Below are 19,980 nucleotides of genomic sequence, written 5' to 3'. Positions count from 1 at the left end.
TCTAAAGAATAAGTAGCATCCAAGTCTGCAATGGGATTACGGCTTGATCCCCCCACCCTTAACTTCTTTCCGACAATAGTTGCAGACTTTTACCCCTTGTTCATTTAAATGATGGTGAACCCAAGTTGGATCATTATTGTTTTTGGGGGCCATGGGGAAGAATAGAAAAATCTGCATAGAAAACCTATGGTTTTTAGAATTTTAGCACATTTTTTTAGAGAAAAATAAAAGAGTAGAAACAATGAAATACCTAGAGAAGATCTGTAAATTTTGAAAAGAGAAGAAGTTCCAACCAAACTGAAAATAAACTCTTCAATTAGCCCCAAAATCTCCTTCAGAAATTTGCCAATGAAATCTCTCAAAATAACCCTGCAAATTACAATAATTTTTGAGAAAAAAATAAAAGAAATCTGAAATTATGAACTTTGCGTAAAAAAAAAAACTGGGGTTTTAAAATTTTAAGAGAAGAAAAAAATAGTTTTTTGAAGAAAAATAAAACATTAATGGTTGAAAAAAATACCTTCTATTTCCCTCTTAATTTGCTAAAGAAAATCAGCTCCAAACTCCTCCAAAATCAGCGCCAGAACAGCCCCTACAAATCTGCATAAAAACATTGGGGTTTTAAATTTTTATGGTAAAAGCCTCTTCCTGCTTACTAGTTTCTATAGACAATTGAGTCTCCAATTGAATTTGTTGATTTAGTGATACGTGTTCCTATTTAAAATCATTTTTTATAATGTATGATTTAATGAGAAGAGATTCATTAAATACTACACCTCTGCTAATAGCACTTCTCAGCGCTGGTTCTCTTTGGATTCTACTTCGATATCATGGATGAGCATGAAGCAAAAGTCGGTTGCTATAAACACCATCGAGACCGAATACATAGCTACAAGTATGATCTCCTGTGAAGCTGCATGGTTGCAGAAGCTCTTAAGTGAGATGTTTGTACACATGATGAATACCACTGTGATTCTCTGTGACAACCAGAGGGGGGATTCAATTATTGAGGAATCCCGTATTCGATGATTGCTCCAGCAGATAGACATCAGATACTGCCTTATCTAGGATATGGTAAGTCGATAAGCGAGGAGGCTCCATCGCATTGAGACTGATGTACAGGTCGCAGACATTTTGTTAAAGCCCCGAGGAAAGGTCAAATCTGTGACTTTCCCGAACGACTTGGAGTCGTTGAGAGACCTTCTTATAAGGGCCCTGCATGTTGCATGCATTGAGCTCTGGGAGCTCTGGGGGCTTGGGGTACTTATTGGAGCAACATACGACCACAGGGCAACTCACCCTCCCCTAGTGGTGCACTATGAAGAGGATGATTAGTTCTTCTGTGGGTCGAGATGATTAGTTCTCCCATGGCAACTGTGGAACATGATGATTAGTTCTCCTGTGGGCCAGGATGATTTGTTCTCCGTGGCGACTATGAAACAGGATGATTAGTTCTCCGTGGCATCCACTGACAGGATGATTCGTTCTCCTGTGGACAGGATGATTAGTTCTCCTGTCGAGGCATCCTACCCATGCAGTCTGGGACTCATGGGAAGTACCTCTCATCTGATCAATGAGCAGGGAAATGAGGATAGGGACCATAGTAGTACTATCGATGGACGCATCGTTGTATCTACCGTACTCCCTATGCTAAGATGACCTCCATTGATCTGGGATCAGTATGAGTGGTTTGAGACACTCTCTTGTGATATTGATCTGGGATCAATAAAACTGACTTCGGGTCAGTAAGAGTGATGTGACACACTCTCTTCAAATGAAACTGACTTCGGGTCAGTAAAGAATGGTATGAGACATTCTCGATCAATTCTTCTTCTTCATGGTTCAGCAGAGCAGAACTCAGCAAATCACAGCAAAGCAGAGCAGAGCAATGCAGGGCACTGATGGCAGAGATAGTACAGTCGGACATATGGATCAACGGATGGAGTTCTCCCTAGTTGAGAGGGAGTGTTAAAATTGGCAACTAGGGCCAAACTCCATGTGGGTCATCTTATTTATGGCAGCTGATATTTTTATTGGATCCCTCTCATCGAGAGGTGTAGGATTGATCTAAAGATTATCCGATTCCAATAAGTATTCATGGAGTTATGAGTTTATTTATTTTATAAGACAATTCATCAAGGTCAGCCAGCAACCAAATAAACCCCACATGTGCTCAACGTTTTAGTATAAATAGAGGTGGCCTTCAAGTCATTTCAACACACTTGGGATTTGTTCCTCTCTCTACTTGTCTTTGGGTTTTAGTAGGAGGAGAGATCCTAAGGAATAACGTTGCCCTGACCCAGAGGGCAGAACGCTGGAACTACCAAAAAAGCTGAAACTGCCGGAAATGCTGGAAAAGTCAGAAATGTCGGAAAAGACGGAACTGTCGGAAAAGATGGAAAAGTCCGAACTGCCGGAAATGCCAGAAAATCTAGAACTGCTGGAAAAGCCAGAACTGTTGGAAAAGCCGAAACTGCTGGAAAAGCCGTAAATGCCGAAAAAGCCGGAACTGCCAGAAAAGCTAGAAAAGCCGGAACTGCCGAAAAAGCCGGAACTGTCGGAAAAGACGGAACTGCCGGAAAAGCGGGAAAAGCCGGAACCGTCGGAAAAGCTAGAACTGTCGGGACTGTTGGAACTGTCGGGAACAACCGGAACTGCCAGAACTGCCGGGAATAGCAGGAATTGCCAGAACTATCGGGAACTGCTGAAACTGTCAGAGCATCTATCTCCGAAGGAGAGCAGCATGCAAGGGACGGCTAACTAACATTAGGACAATTGTATGGTACTTAGCAGCAAATACACCAACCATGCAATGTTACAGCTAGCATGCAAGGGACAACTAGCATGCAACAACAAGCATGCTAGGGACAACAAGCAAGCAAGGTGCAGCCAACACATAGGTCAAGATGGCAACATGGTGCAACAATGGCACATAATGCAGTACAGTGATGGGTACAGTCATGATTAATGAAGCGTGATGAGATGCAGCGTAGTGATGTGCACATGGTGTAGCGCGGTGAGGTGCAGCATGATGACAAAATGCAGCGCAACGATAGGTGAAGGAGTCACCTTGGAGAATTAGTTGAAGCAGCATGTCTTCAACTGATCTCATGTATCATCTTCGTGGAGATGATCTATGCTCTTATCTAGATAAGTCAAAGTGTTGACTTCTATTGTAAACGTACTATCTCTCTCTCTCTCTGCTGAACTATTGAAGAACATATATGAAGAATTGATCAAGGGTTTCCCCACATTGGGGTTTGTCCCTGGCTAGCACCACATCTTGTGTCCTCTTGTCTTGGCTTGACTTCTGCGATTTATGTTTATGTTCTATCTACAGTTTACTTTAATGCTGATGCGATTGCTAATCTGGAAAAGATATGGAGCTAACTATGAGAATTGAAATAAATTGCTCTAAGCATAGAACATACCTAAAATTAACACTTTTCTACCATAACTCTAAATTGTTTAAATATATTAAACACGTCAACTTTTACATTTTGGACATAGACCCATACCTCTCTAGAGTAATCATCTATAAATGTTAAAAAAATATGATGGTTCTCCAAAAGGAACTATAGGGAATGGACACCAAACACCATATATAATCTAGAACACCAGTATGACTTCCTGCTTTAAACTTATGCCTATATTACTTTCCAAAAACACAATGTTTGTAGATATTTAAATTCAAAGATTTTAAATTTGGAAGTAATTTGTGGTTTAACAGCACTTGTAGCCCTTTCTTGTTCATATGGCCTAGTCATTGATTCCATAAACAGATAGATTCATTTACATCTTCGGATACCACCATTGATTCATTTATTTGAGTACTCCTTTTCACTTGTAACAGTTTCCAGTCTTTATAGCCTTCAAAACCACCAAATCACCCTTGAACACCTTCAGTGCTCCAACTTGACCTGTAAATTTCTAATCTCCAAAATCCAAAACTCCAAAAGAAATTAAATGCATCTTGAATTAGTACATATCTTACTTCTATCAATGTCCTTACAATACCAACAAGCATTTTAAACTTAATGTTTCCAACCAATGGTGAAAAAGTTAGCATTGGCAAAAACTCAGCGAGGGTCCTGAAAACATATTTTCTGCAACATCGGTGAAAAAATCAGCAAAAATCGGCAAACCGCAACAAACATTAAAAAATGCAAACTATATTCATTTTTTTCATATTTTTAAAGATATAAAGAAACAAGGCCATGAAATAAACACATTGGCACATAAATATGAAGGAAGCACTAATAATATATGATGTATTGGATGTCAAATAAAAATAATACATCAAAGGCAATACTAAATCCTACTAATCCATGATCATTGTCCAATCAAGGACTCAAATGTGGAAAACCAATAAAAAATAACATCACATATATAAATGTATCTCATCATCATAAGTTATACATACAATGGAAAAACAAACAAAACTAGCAGCTAGCTATCTGAGATCAATGCCCTCTCCCCCTTCTACGGGAAAAGATGATGGGTTGTTTGCTAGGCCAGCCCCTAGCAGTAGAAGGCCCTTGCCCTGCACCAAATGTCAAACAATGACTACTCAATATGGAATTGTGCTATCCTATATCTGTAGAAGGTGGTGTTGATGCTCCCACATTCTCCTCCTCCTCCTCCTCTAACTTCTCCACCTTTTGTTGCCCCTATACTACTAATGGTTCCTCCTCTAACCATGCAGGTGACTCCTCCATAATGGGAAGCTCAAACTCTAGCCTCCACTCAAACAATACCTCAATATTGTCTAAGGAAATGGCATCTACATATAAGGTTTCTCTATTTACTTCACCCATAGTCTGAGATTGTAATTGATATACACCAAGTCATTAAGGTGTGAGAACTCCAACCTGTAACAGTGTCATAAAGAAATTAACAAGTCTTGACACTTGAGGGTCATAAATTATAATAAATGAAATTGCTCATTTGAAGTTCAAAGTTATAACTTGTTGCGCTTCTTTGAGCGTATTTTCTCAAATACACTCCAATTGCGCTCACACCTCGAAGATCTACAAATCTAACTAAGGATTTTGATGGCGAATTTAAGTAAATTTGGTGCCCTTGCACCATAGCTTCGCCACCAAACATTTACAAAAAAATAAAAATAAAAGTTAAAAGATAATTAAACTTTCAAATAAAAAATAATTGAATTTAAAAAATCTAGAATTCTAAATTAGTAAATTCTAATGAGTCATGACTTGTCACTTATGTGGCATGAAGATGGTCCTTTCACAAATAGCATCATCAAAGCCAAATAGTCCAACACCATCCTGATACATCTCTATCTCGTGATTGATTTTGCTACAAAGATTAGGATCAAGTACCATCCTATGAATACAGGTATGGAGCCCTTCCATCACTTCACCATCAAAATCAAAGTTGCATTTGTAGGAAAATGTGGGGTTCAGGAAATGTGTCGTTGCATGAATAAGTCAATGAAGCATCCTTGTCCATCGACTATCAATCACATCCCATAACATTATCTGTCTATTAAACCTAGTGGAACCCTTGTCCGCATAATAAGAATGAATAGTCTCTTTGGCCCTATCCATGGCCTCATACAAATAAGCCTGTAGCCCACCAAAAGTGGTGTACCCCTTTGGAGAGCCTTTCACCGATGTATCCTCCTTCAGCCAGCAACAGCAGCCCCTGACAACCACTTGATAACTTTGATGTGCTACTTTGTCTCCACCACCTGAGCCAGCCATTATGTCTCCTTGCTCATCTATCATTATCACATGTTAGAAGGTGGGTATCTGATGCAATCAGGTGCTTATGCTTGTTATTAATTTTGAACACTTGACATGGATTATGGGTTGACCCAGAAAAGGGATGGGTTTTGGCTAGTTTTGTTGCTTCACCTTAAATGCGGGGTTAATCCTAAATCCTAGTCCTATGGGATCTCCCTTAATGGCTATAAGCTCTAGGAAGGGCACTACATGGGAAACCTCAATTTTGGTTGCATTGTCCCGCTTCCCGATTCCATATACATCACTCCCCTCCACTCATTACAAGCCCTATTCAAATATTCCCCATTTGGGTCCACATTTCTCTGTTGCGTCCACAAGGAATTTGCATCCCCTTACCATTTGTCCACACTTTGGGTCGGGCCTAGGGCCTAGAAACAATGCCTCGGGAGGTTGATGCAAGAAAAAAAAGGATTAAAAGCAGAAATGGCCACAAGCAAGAACCAATAAGAAAAGAAAATCATAAAATGCAAAAGATGGTTGGGACACATAAAAGCCATGCAGGAAAAAGCCAAGCATGAGCTCTACCCCTTCATCTATGGCCATCATCCGAAACCTGGGGCCAACTATGCCCTACCATGTTATGGAAAGGAATCCTTGCATGTCCCAACCCCTAGTGGGCAATGAACTGCCCCACCTTAAGGGGGTAATAAATGTTGCCACATCATACAAAGCATGCTCTTATCTTGGGGGGGGGGCATTTGAGCAATAATACAAAAGAAGGATCAATAAAGGAAAAAGGCATAAGACGGGTGGAAAAACAGAGGTTGGGTAACTCATGCATCCACGTATGCTCCCTCCTTACATCTATACACCCAGGGTACAGGCTTTCCTCCTTATAGCTACCCTTGTATCATGACATGTGGCTTGAAGCCTTCCCTTGGTCCCCTACTCTGTTCCATCACTATTTCACAAGACACCTTCCATTTGAAGGATATACCTTAGACATGTCATTCCCTTAGGGGTTGAAACCACCTAATAGGATCCTTCATTAGCCACTCCTACCTAGGGAGGTAACATTGTTACGTGACGAAACCGCTGAACTTGGAAGAGAAGCCCCATTTGAAGCATTAATTGGTCCATGAATAACAAGTTTGTTTTACTTAGATGCATAATGTTTAACTTACCTAATGCGTGAAAGGTGCAGCACTGGACATTATGTGGGATTGCAGGTGGGTTTTCATCTTGGACTTGGTCTCCCTATACGAGATCCAAGCCCTCCAAAGGATCATGATGGCATTTGTAGGATAAGCATTGAGAGTCATGAGCCTCCATTCATGCAGAGCATCGATTACTACACCATGGGCTTCTTCAGCACCACTATTAGCTTGTTCGTTGCCCCAATTATTTGAGAGATGATGCACTTGGACCATGATGCCTCAGTCGACTACACATTGCACCTGACACTTGGCAATTGATCCAAGGACCAAAGGAGGTTGTGTCTTTTCTAGAGAGACATGGGAGGGCATATGGGAGGACATGTATCATCCCTTGAGCCCTTATTGATAGAGCATCGACATGGTTTTGAGCCATTTGGAGACTCATGAGGCTCATTTGGAGCCCCCAGCCAATAAAATAGGGTCCCCATAAATGTTTTGCAGCAGAATGGGGAGATGACCCTCTTCATCATGATTTTAGAGGCCCTCCACCAAAGTTCCAGCGCAAGAGGCGTCAATGCTAGCCTTGGAGTGCACTTTGCATGGATGACGCCATCGCTATGTGGGCTAGAAAGAGAGAAAAAATAATGATTAATTGGCAAGCTATCTTGGTTGGCTTGTAACCAAGGGTCTTTCATATTATTTTGATGTTTTAGGGGCTTGCACATTAAGAATTCGAATTGATAGTGCTTGTATAAATTGATGAGACCTACTCTCCTTTCAAACCATCACTCTTTGGATTTTCAACCTACTGATAAATTCATACCTGCAATTTGTGGAGGATATTTGGTGATTACAGATGCATTTTTATGTGTGGATCATTCTTGTCTTCTTTTTGGAGCTTCTAAATGACTTTGTTATGAATGGATATATTCTTCACTATCTTGCAAGTGCTTTTACATGGTGAAATTCAGATTTTATTAATATCTAATGCATGGAATGATGTCTCATGGTTATTAATGTACCCTAATTGTTGAAGTATTATTTAAAATTGTAACTATTGGGAATTTTTGCATGCGCTACTCATTTGAGAGTAGATGAATGAATGTTCCTAGGGGATTATTTCATTTTATCCTTGAAACACCATTAACAAGTGTCTAAGAACTAAAAATATCTAAAGGGGGTAGCTAGGGCTAGTTGCTTTAAGTCTCCTTCAAGAGCGAATTGCCCATATCAATATCATTCGTGACTGTAAACCTCCCAAGGGTCTAGGCACTAGTCAATGTCCTTGGTTGTCACAAAAGCACAATTTCATTTCTTTTAATTCTCTTTTTCGTCCTCTTAAGGATAAGGAGGCCCTAACTAGAGCTTGGTGCGAATTTCAAGGAGGGCACTCATAAAACAATTAGGAGCCTAAACATCAAGTTAAGGTGTAGGACTACCACCTCACGAAATTTGGTGGGTATCGACCTAGATTTCATCCATAAATTCGAAGGCCCCAGTTTTCACACCAAGAGGGGATCCTAGTAGGCTAATCCTTCAACTTGGGGACTTTTTCAGGCAAAATTTTGGTACTTGGTGAAGTAAATCTATCGCTGCCTCTTCTCTCACCTACCTTGACGTTGGATGAACCTATATCTCGTGTTAAGTCTTAACCCTAGGTCTTTTGTAGTTATTCTCAATGGGTTTTTCGTGGAAAGTCTTACTAGCCTCTGCCAAGGCTCACACTGTGTTTGAATCTTTTCATTGAATGAGTTGCCTTGTCTCACTTCACACCTATCACAAGGACTACATCACAAGTGAGTAATACTGGGACACCTGCCATCAGTGAAAATCTGAGAAGAGTAGGGGACTTATGCTGTGGTGACAGTGGGCTTCTATCCTAGTTGTTGGTGTGTCCTCTAGCCTTGGCCTTGTATGGTATCTCTTCGCAAGGCCTGCTAGTTTGTGCAACAACAAAGCCATTGCAAGCTTACCGCCATCTACCATCTTAGAGCCTTTATTACAGGTTCACTAACTAAGCACACTTCTTCTACTCCTTGCCAAAAGGAGTCAGTGTACACGAATTTTGAAATGGCTTTCCCATCCTCTCTCTTGTTATATCTACAATCACATCACTCATCACAAACAAACATTTGCTTCAATTCAAACTGACATTGAAGCAAAGATTGAATAGTAATGAAGTTGGTGGAAAAACGTGTGATTGCGGGATGCCACAACTCCTTATTTATGTGCATCTCCTCATGAGGCTAGGAACAAAAGGATGTTCATATATGAAATTGGGGATGCTCCTAACCATATCAATCACCTCCTTGATGAAGGAGAGCTTCCCCATATCCTCAAGGATCAAATCAATACAAAGAGTTGTGCATGGAGTCCAGAACAATGAGTGTTGCCTGTCCATAAGCATCCTGCCAGCTGCAACATAATTAGTTGCATTATCTATAAGGACTTGCACCACATTCTGCAAACCAATCTCCTGGACGAACCCATCTAACAACACACATATCAATGTTGCATATTTTATATGTGTTGATGCATCCATTGATTTAATAAACATGGTACCTTTAGGACAATGTACCAAGAAATTTAGAAGGGTCCTACCCTTCCTATTTGTCCAGCCATCAGACATCATTGTGCATCCAAAGACCTCCCATGACTGCTTCAACTCCACCAATCTAGAGTTGATGTCCTTCTTTTCTACTTGAAGGATTGGCCCCCGCAACTCCTCATATGTAGCACTTTTGTACCTTGGGCCCACAACAACAATAGCATCACACATTGCCTGCCAAAATGGATTGTTTTCTATGTTGCAGGAAACGTGGTATAGAGGTCCGTTTCCGTACGGAAACGGGTACGAAACGCGGAAATGCGTTTGGTACGGCCGTGAAATGCGTTTCCGGCCGTACTGCCACGTTTCCCGAAACGGAAACGTGGCCAGTACGGCCGTGAAACGCGTTTCCGACCGTACTGCCACGTTTCCCGAAACGGAAACGTGGCCAATACGGCCGGAAACGCATTTCAGAGCCGTATGACCCACGTTTCCTCATTAACTTGTGTTTTTTTTTAATTTGCTTTTTAATTTACTTTTAGGGTATGTTAGTGACTTCTTGTTGCTTCTAGATGCGTGTCTAAAGTTATAAAAGTGAATTTTTGCCCTAGTGTTGATATGCAGTTCATCAAGGAGTTTGAGAGATATGCAGTTCATGGTAATGTTAAATTCTTAAAGTAAAAGTGATATTCTCCTTTATTTTTCATTTTCATCCTTTTACTTAAATTTTTAACATTGCCATGAAATGACTCAGGATGTTTGAGAGTAGTTTCGCCCTCATTGGATTTCATATGGAGAAAGTAGAATTTTAGATCTCACTCAAAATCCAGCAGACTTATTTGTTTTTCAGGATTTCAGGATTGGAGGGATTGCAATGTTTCCATTAGATTTTATCATGTACTAGTGTATGGAACTTGTATTTAATCAAGAGAACCAAGCCCTCTATGCAGGGGAAACTCCCAATAATCAAAATCATGTAGGGTACTAGGGTATGAAACGTGTATTTAATCAAGAGCACTAAGGTCGTTCGACTATGTAGGAGGAGACTCCCAATACAACAATGGTCCTTCTAAAGAATGGGATGTGGATGTAGAAAATCCTGATTTGGATCTCTCTCTTGCAGCCTTATAGTCTTTATTGTACTTGCAGCCTCATATATTAATATAAATAAAGGCTGATTTTGAGATTTGGATATATAATAAAGGTTGCTTTTGGATATTCCGATATTTTTATTTTCATTATGTGATCATTCATGAGTAAATGTGATGTAAATTAAATCTTAATGTTTAAGTGTAATAAATTATAATGTATCATTTATGCTTTATGATTGCACATATATATATATATATATATATATATATATATATATATATATATATATTTTATAATATATATATATATATATATATATATATATATATATATATTCGCGTTTCCCCGTTTCCAAAATTTGGGGAGGTCGCGTTTCGTATCGCTTCCCGTTTCGGAAACTCGTACCCATTTCCCCGTTTCGTGCAACTTAGATTGTTTTTGGTGATGCTGAGATGTAAGTCACTCCAATAGAAACACCTCCCCATTACTTTCTCTGCTTCATGCTTCTCCCTTTTTTTAATCACTGACTTTATTGAAGATTGTGCTCCACGTCCGGTTCATGGAACAAAAATTGATGACCTCCTAATAACATCAGTAGGTGAGGTTGTCAAGCCCCTCCCATTACCCTCAATGTCAGTCTCAGAGGCAGATATCCCTGATATCTGCCTACACGTTCAACCTTGCTTGTAGTTGCCCCTTATTTCTTTTTGTCTTTTGTCTCAACTGCATCATATCTAACTCTCATAAGCTCTAGGGTAGATTTATCACAAGCCCAACATCATGTTCGGGGATTTTAGCCAGATGGTATTTCAATCGGGAAACCCCTCTTGTCATACAAGCCCCACACAATTTGCAATTTAGTGTTTGTTGATTTGTCCCACCATCAGGTTCCCCATACTGCCAAAATGGTCCAAGGGATTTGGAATATTTGCAGTGGAAATGTTTAATGGACAGCTTCAAAACTCGGCCCTAGAACATCGAAAAGACAAAAAAACAGCATTCAACCCCCACTACACAAAAAATAACAACCTCATTTAAAAAAATATTTTTTTACAAACTTACATTACATTGTTTGCAATGAAAAATGGCAATAAGAGGGTGCATAAAAAATTATTATAAACAAAAAAAAATCAAGCTTGTCATCTAAATATGGAGAAAACCCTTGCATTGGTTCATGGGCATGAAAATCATAGCAAATGACCAAAAGAAAAGAAGGAAAACATTGGTAGGAAAAGAGGCAAGCAAGCATAGGCCTAAATGTATGGAAAAAATCATTAACATGGGGTATTTATGAACATACCTGTGAATGGAAGAAGTGAAGTGTGTCTGACTGATTTGGAAAATGACCTTGAATATTTGATCCATAAAAAAAAATTGTTGCCAATGATAATGGTCGTTTGGTCCTCAATCCCTCCTTGAAAATCACCACAAAGCTCTTCCCCTTCCTTCTCCAACAGCAACAAAGCAAATGACAAAAAGAAAAACCCAAATTCCTTTTGAAACCTCATGGCCTCGCACACCCAACGATTTTTAAGGTCATGACGCAATTTTTCGCCGAAAAAATGCAACTTTTTCAAAGTGCAAAAAATAGTGATTTTTACCTAGCGATTTTTTGGTTGCTAGAAAAAATTGCGATGTTGTCGACTTTTCACAATTTTCCGCCAATGTTTGCAACATTGCTTCTAACCCCAATAGTCTCACAAGAAACATTATTTCCCACAAGAACAATACCACCATCAACAATTTGATAAGAAGAAAACCTTCTAAGTGGACACGTGATGTGAAGCACCAGAATCTAGTAATCATTCTTCGTAGTATTTTGGGACATAACAAATAGATAAAATTTCATCAACCATATCTGCAACTTAATTTCTTTCCTTTTTTGGAGTTTCCTTGGGTTCCTGCCTCTTCCAACAATCTTTCTTAAGATGCCATGATTTATTAAAGTACCATCATTTTAGTTTACCCTTCTTGCCTTTTCACTTTGATCTTGATGTACCTCTCAACTTCTCCCCTTTTTCTTTGGAAGAAACCCTAGCCACCATTGCTTCTTGTGTGTAGGCTTCTATACAAGATTTCCTCCACACCTCCTCGGACAACAATCCTCCCACAATAGAGCATAGTCAAGAGTATCAATCATGCTAAAGCTAATGGAAGTGACTAAGTGGTCCCAGGATTCAGGCAATGAACACAATAATGTAACTTCCTTATCTTCCTCATTGACCTTAGATCCATACTATTTAACCAACATATAAGAGTGTTAAACTCATTTAAATGGTCAACAATTGTGGTACCTTAATTCATACACAAACTATATAGTTGCCTCTTCAGGTACATTCAATTTGTTAAGGATTTTGTCATATAAAGGCTCTCCATTATGCTCCATAAGCCTGATGTTGTTTCCTCTCCGATAATATTGAAACAAACATCATTTGTCAAACACAACCAAACAATGTTGAGAGCTCTGGCATCTAGATCTTCCAATCCTCATCAGTCATACTCGCAAGTTTCTTTCTTTTTCCATCCAATGCCTTATGCAATCCTTGTTGCACTTACAAATCTCACATCTTCAACTTCCACGATTCAAATTTATTATTGAACTTCTCCACATTGAACTTGGCTCATTATCTTTGCCATTAGCTCTCCACTGACAAGCTCTCTCCCAATTGAAATTTTTTTTAAATGTGTCAATTTGGGGAAAAAATTATATTTATATATATATATATAGAGAGAGAGAGAGAGAGAGAGATATAGATATATAAGTAAGAAATAACTAGTGGTTGTCCCCTCTAGCCCAAATCCATAGAAATAATTGAGTTCGAGCTTGCATGTTTGTTTATCAGTTGTTTGGATTCTCTTTAGTGTAGTGACCTACACACTAAAGAATGTTTACCACTTGTCATTTAAAAATGACCGAAAACCAATTGCAATTCCTATAAATAAGGCCCTTCTCCTTTCTTTCTGAAATTGAAGTTTGGAGTCAAGAGTCTAAATCCTGGGAACCTACATCCTATGCATGCTCTCTCCTTGCACCCTAGAGTGATCTTGGAGATCAAAAAAAATTGTTCTTTGTGAGAAGTCTTTGCCTTTTCAATGCTCCCTCATTTCAAAGTGTATACAACTTGTGTATGCTCTCTCCTTGCACCTCAGAATGATCTTGAAGATCAGAAACAGAATTGCTCTTTGTATATCATATATTTTCTTTAATAAAAAATCCAAGTCCCGCAAGAACACTCTCCTATCTATGTTCTGTATTATTCTACATTATGACCTTTAGCTATGGATAAGTTAGATTTTGAACCTAAGTATGTGTTATTGATCTTATTTGATCCTACTTCCCCATAAGTGGTATCAAAGCCAAGTTGTTGATTTAATCCAAAAAGCAATTGAGTTGAGACCTGAAGGTTCAAGTTCAAAGACAAGTGGCACATTTGGTGAAGACTCCACAACTCTATTGAAGGCTGCACTAGAAAGCCATTTTAAGAGCTATTCTAGTAATTCCAGATTATAAGTCTCTACCTTTGAACTTCTTATTACCTAGTTCTACATTAACTTTCTATTAGTTACAATAAAAATCTACTATTATGGTGTCAAAGAAAAATTACGATGAGGAAATTATTTCTGAAAATACTCAAGATAGACTTGTTGTGGATATAAATGAATTTAGTCCTCTCCCTAGCTGGCATATGACTAAAGTTCCTATGTCTAAAGTCTATGAAGCCAAGTTCTTTATCTCAAATCTCTCCAAAGAGTTTGATACACTTCATATTATATTTATCTCCTTGCAAAAACATGCCTACCAAGTCCCCTTACTTAAACCTCTAGATATTGAATTTGCTCTCATGAAAGAATACCAATATGTCCATATTGATCTCATTTAATTTGGAATCAACCCTCTTATTAGACCTGGCCTAAATATTTCTAGTCCCTGTTGTATCATTGATTCAAGATATTTAAGCTCTGAGGATACACTTAAAGTTGTATTTGAGGCCCCTTTGCATAATAGTCTAATATGGACATCAGTTTTTCCGAAATTTTGCCTCAACTTGACTAACCCACATATTAACCCTTGTATAATTGGCTAATTGCTCTAAGTGACATTGTAATTAATGATCTTGCTTCTCATTGCTAGTATCATTGTTGGATAAGTGGATACATTGCTTATTGTTGAGAAATCTAAATCTCTTTTGAGTATCTAATTGGCATATTGATGGTCCATTGTTCTAATCTTGAAGGTTGTTAATTGTATCAAGTAACATTAATCTTGTCTTTGAGCAATTCTCTACTTATCACATTTTCTGGCACCGTTAAGTTTAAGCACTTTCTCTTGTGGTTGAGATTGTTTATTGTTTAAGTATTTCATTGTTCATAAGTGAAGATCATTGTAATTGAGTACTTAAGTAACTAAATAATCTTACCTTAAGAGCACTCATCTCTTGCACTTGCATTCTAGGACTAGCCTCTTGCATTAATAAATTTACTTCCAAGCCTAAGCTTGGTCGATAGAAATATAGGCCCACCTTTCTCATCTAGCTTGAGGAGTCTAGAAACACTTTAGTAGTTAACACGGTGACCTTGCAGTCGTTAGAACCATGATCTCTTCAGCGCTGGAGGCATCGGGTGGTTAGAACCCCAAGGGAAGGTATCGTTAACCAAGCCTCAGCTTGCTCCCCCCTGGTTTCTCACTCACAAATTACTGTAGAGACTAGCTTCAAAAGAGTTAAGTGAAAGGGTATACTTAGAATAGGCATCTAACGAAAATAAACCAAGATTTTGCATCTCACCTATACTATAGGACTTCCATCTCATTTAGGATAGTGAAGCATCCTTAAGCAACAACTGTTCATCCAGTGAATTGGTAAATAATTTGTCGTAAGCAAGTAATTGACTCCATTTAAGGCACTCGTCTTCCATAATAATCTAATCAAATTATTTAACTTGCTAATTCAACCAAGTTGCTAGGTCGTTCAGTTGTGTCTCCTAGACTTGTTAGTTGCCAACAAGTCTCCCATCTTCCCATCTTCACATTTCACAGGGACTACCCCCATAATTTGTTGTAGGGAGACAGCTAGAACGAAGAGGGCGAGAATTAGAGTGACAGCGCTCGCCCTAAGCATTTTCGCATCTTGCTTGTACAATTTGGGCAACAATAAGGCCCATGGGATTTTGCTTTTCTCAATCAAGTTCTTCTCTAGTAGATCTTGCATTTCTTTCCTGCAATAAGCCTCTTCATCTAAGGACATCAGAATGGCAACTACTTTCTATGGAATCCCTCTAAAATCTTTTGTATATGGAAAATCCACAAAATATTACTCCCTTGACCAGAAAACATTAGGGACTTCAACTGATCCAAAATCTCTGATTTGATTTGCAATTGTTATCAATGTGATTAGCTTAATGAGTGAATGAAAAGACTTTACTTGATGAAATAAAGAGCAGAAAAGAAAGAGACAAGAAGAACCCAAGTTGTCAACGAAGCTCACCCAGTGTGGTCTACGTCTCTGAGCCAACTTCGAATGAGTGACCACTCTATTAAGTGATGCAAAAGTGAAGTTACAATCACTAAGTCTCCAACCTGCAACAATACTCGTCCCCAGCTCCGCTACAGAGGTAGTGGTATCTAAAAAACCACATTCTTTCCCTTGCGCTGCCAGAAACAATGCCAAAATTCCCCTTTCTCTAATTACAGAAACTAAAGCATTGCTCAAAAGAACAACAATCTAACAATCCTTTCACATCTATAATTTGTGGTGCAATGGCAAAGTCGTTTGGTTATAAACTAGAGGTTTTGGGGTTGAGCCCGCAAACTGTTGGGATATTTTGACATTCAAGGTAATTACACTTTAAAAGTAATATATTATCATCCTATACAAGTAGCATCGTTGGCACAATGGTTGGACTGTTGGTTTGTTACCGGGGAGGTCGCAGCTTCAAACCCGCAGACCTTCCATATATGGGCACTGAATCATATCAAAACTTCAAATATAGTTTATGTTGGTCCACATACCAACTATTGTGGTTGGCATGCTCGTAAAACGATTGAATTGTCGAGTGGAAGTCTCGATATTCATCTCACCAAACATTACTTTTAATCATAGGTTTGAACCATTGTGAGGTTTCCGACCTCTAGGGCTATAAGCTAATAGTTCTGAATTTCTATCTTTTCTTGAACTAAATAGCTCACCAATCCTCCGCTAGAATACGTTCGGGATCTCTGGTTGGTTTGTGTTTTGGAATGTGATGTATGGTTTCGTTGAGATCTTGTTGTAATTATAGGGTATGCATGCAGATCTGCTATTAACTACAACAATGGGAAGAAACTTTCAACAACAACTATTGCATTAAAAAAACTGAACTTTTTTATTCAAAGATTATATTGTTAATACATGCTTGTTATGCTTTTCTCAATTGTTGAAGGTTGATTCATGAAGTTACCACCCTGATATGGTTTTCTAATGGCTCCCTAGGCAACGCTCCATCCTTACTCGTCTAGATCGAATTCCAACAGTGGCCCAATTTGATTGGCAAGATGTTATTCTCGTGGTGTTTCTCTCAGCCACTAATGGCAACGTTGGAGTTGCCCTGATGCGCTCACAGCCTTGCATGATGAACTCCCCCCCACTTGCATGTGGTTGCAGCTCACTATCTAATGCACATTCAGCCCCCCAACACTTTGCAGAATCCACCAATTTGCAATGTGGCCCCACTTCTTAGCATGTAGTGACTCAACCCCAACTTTTCCACAAACCAAGGCGCTGCAATTTACACTTGTCAATGACCCACCACGATTATCATGACGTGGACCCCCTTTTGAGTGCAACCTGGGCTCTACCTCTCTACGTAACTCCACATGATTGTTTGATGTGGTTTGTGGCCCCTTTATAGTGCAACCTTCCTCCTGTGCGCACTATCAACGATGTTAAACCCCACAGTTTGTACAACGACTTCACGCAACCCCTCAATGTAGCTCTCACGATGTGACTCCCTAGTGCACCCACAAATCAGGCGATGGCTATCTCCTACACAGCTAGAGATAACCGAATCCCCCACCCCCAATGCAAGTTAATCACAATCACGTTTGTCCTACAGTTATCTTCTTGGACACCCCTGCATAATCCTCACACTGAGACGACCCACAAATGTCAGTTATGGCCTGCGAATGGCCCTTTTTCATGTTGGTTGTGCTAATCCGATACCACTGCCCTTCCTGATACACATTGTAGCCACATCATCCTCAGGCCCATTGTATTTGCCAGTGACTATCTCTAATCCCCAACCGATGTCTAACTTGACTCGTTTCATAGCCCAATCTATTCTTCCTAGTGGGCAAACGATTCCCAACTCGGGCCTGCTAACAAGTAGACTCGACCCTCTCCCACGAACTAACACCAACAACCCTGCATGTGGGCTGAGAATAGTCTAACTAGGAAAATGATCCTTCTGTATCCCGACCAGATAAAATTCTTCAGCAACTGAATCAGATGAGAGATATGAGCAATCTCTCCTTTACTAGCTAGGGTGGGGTCACGCCCACCGAAACTAATATCTTCTTCGAAGGTTTTGTGTTTGTGGAAGTGGTGAAATTTTGGGCTTCCCAATCCAATCTCCAAAAAGAAGAATACACAATGATGAGGGAAAATTCCATTTTTCCTCTTTTAATCCCTTTTTCTCGTTTTCTCGCCTTTCTCCAATTTTGAATTTATTTTCCCTCGTCTTTTAATTTATTGGTTTTTCCAATGTTTTCCCATCACTTATATTTTTTTATCACTGAAGACAACGCTTTATTGAATCACGTGACCCATGATGCTTAATTTCCTAGTTGACCCCCTTTATTAATGTTTCTCCTACGACTCTAGCCCCGAAAGTCAAGAATAAGCTAGTGATTCATCCCTTTGTCTATCACTCAAGAGGGGACATTACAACCATAAACTTTAAATAGCATTGGTTCTAGAACCTTTGCAACGAACATCGGTGGTGTACCAGTACGTCGTTGGACTTACGTTGAGGAGGTTGAAGTTCAATCCACTCCCTGATCGGCCTTTTCACAACCATTACTCAAACCTTCCTCACTAATTGGAGGCTACCATGTGGTAGCTTCTGATTGGCCATGTCATTACTTAGTCAACCTGCCATATCATCCTACCACGTTACTGCTGAGTCAGCTGCCATGTCACCTTGTGACATCATTGCTCGTAATATCCAGTCATCCTGCCACATCTTGTCTAGTCAGCATGCCACGTTAGTGGCTAATACCACATTGACACTTGTACTATCCAATCAACATCCCATGTCACCACCTATACTGCCATATCAACACCCACATCAATTATCATACTACCACATGTCAATCCCCGGTGATGTCATGGGTCCACCTGTGGTTGCCACATGTTCTATGGTGTACCATGTGGCACACCCTGCAAACTTTTTGCCTGTTTCCCCAAAACCTCAGAACACCATAACTTTCTCATATGACATTTGTTTGACTTCTTTCAAGCATCATTGGAAAGCTCTCGGTGAACTCTTCAACATGGAGACCTTGGCATCAATATTTGAGAACATCAGTTTTTATGAATTGTGAAGATCCACCTAGATCAATCCTCCCCACTGAAAGCTTTTCGACCACCAAAAGACTTGGTTTATAAAAAAGATAAGTGAGGGCATTGCCTCCCTACTTATCTGATATCTAACCCTCATGCTTAGATAATGAACATTTGACTCATCACAACAAATTGACCAACAAGGATGAAAATTGTCATAACATTGTTGACATAATAAATCACTCCCTTATTTCCAAAGACATTTGTATTCACTATTGCAACGACTAACCATAAACAACAAACTAGCAGTAAAAATGAACACATGGTTGCAAATGAGAACGAATCAACATAATGCTTGCTCTTCTTGACAAGGACAACATTGACCATTGGATCTATTTCACCCTCAACCATAGGTTGTAAGTTTGTATCCTTGATGCTAATATGCAGTGAGCCCACATGTTGTAATTCTTATGAATCCTAACACACTCGATCATAGTTAGCATCAATTTTACTATTTCATTTTTAGGATCACATTCCTCATTTTTTACAAGTATGAGTGAAAATTTCTCGTTGCCATTTACTAGCATTTTCAATTGTCTTGTATGAACTAGACATAGGTAAGTGTTTATGTGATGAGCTCTCACAATGTATTCAATCCCATCTTTTATGAGATGGTAGTTGTTCTCCTCCTTGAAGAAGATGGCCTTCTTGTCGTATAAATATGAGCTTCCCAACACAATCCCACAAATGTCAAGCAGTACTACATCCAATTCAACCTAATCTAAGAAATTAGTAGTGATTGCAAATATGAGCTCATGTTATTTAGTTATTTGTAATTTTGCATTATCACACACCCATCCCAAAGGGTAAGGTTTCGAAAGAGGTGTAGTTCCCAAACCTAACTTCTTGACAATTGCTTCATAAATGGGATTTAC

General features: G+C 39.3%; 1 protein-coding gene across 3 annotated transcripts in view; it reads right to left on the bottom strand.

Annotated features, from left to right (window-relative positions):
- Window positions 1-19,980, bottom strand: part of LOC149205257 (adenine phosphoribosyltransferase) — a 155,141-nt gene that overhangs the window by 28,467 nt on the left and 106,694 nt on the right. Inside the window, exons 3-4 of one of the 3 annotated variants that reach the window (XR_016252437.1) lie at window positions 521-600; window positions 251-369 (exon numbers count right to left, since the gene is read on the bottom strand). The exons of the other annotated variants lie outside the window; for them this stretch is intronic. The gene's annotated coding sequence lies outside the window, so the exon portion shown is untranslated. The remainder of the gene's footprint in view (window positions 1-250; window positions 370-520; window positions 601-19,980) is intronic. 3 annotated transcript variants of the gene reach the window in all.

Source organism: Pinus tabuliformis, chromosome 1_2, assembly GCF_031772625.1.
Source record: "Pinus tabuliformis cultivar Carrire ecotype Pingquan chromosome 1_2, CPIR1, whole genome shotgun sequence".
NCBI lineage: Eukaryota > Viridiplantae > Streptophyta > Pinopsida > Pinales > Pinaceae > Pinus > Pinus tabuliformis.
The sequence above is the reverse complement of the archived record's forward strand: the minus strand, read 5'-3'. Positions and strand labels throughout refer to the sequence as shown.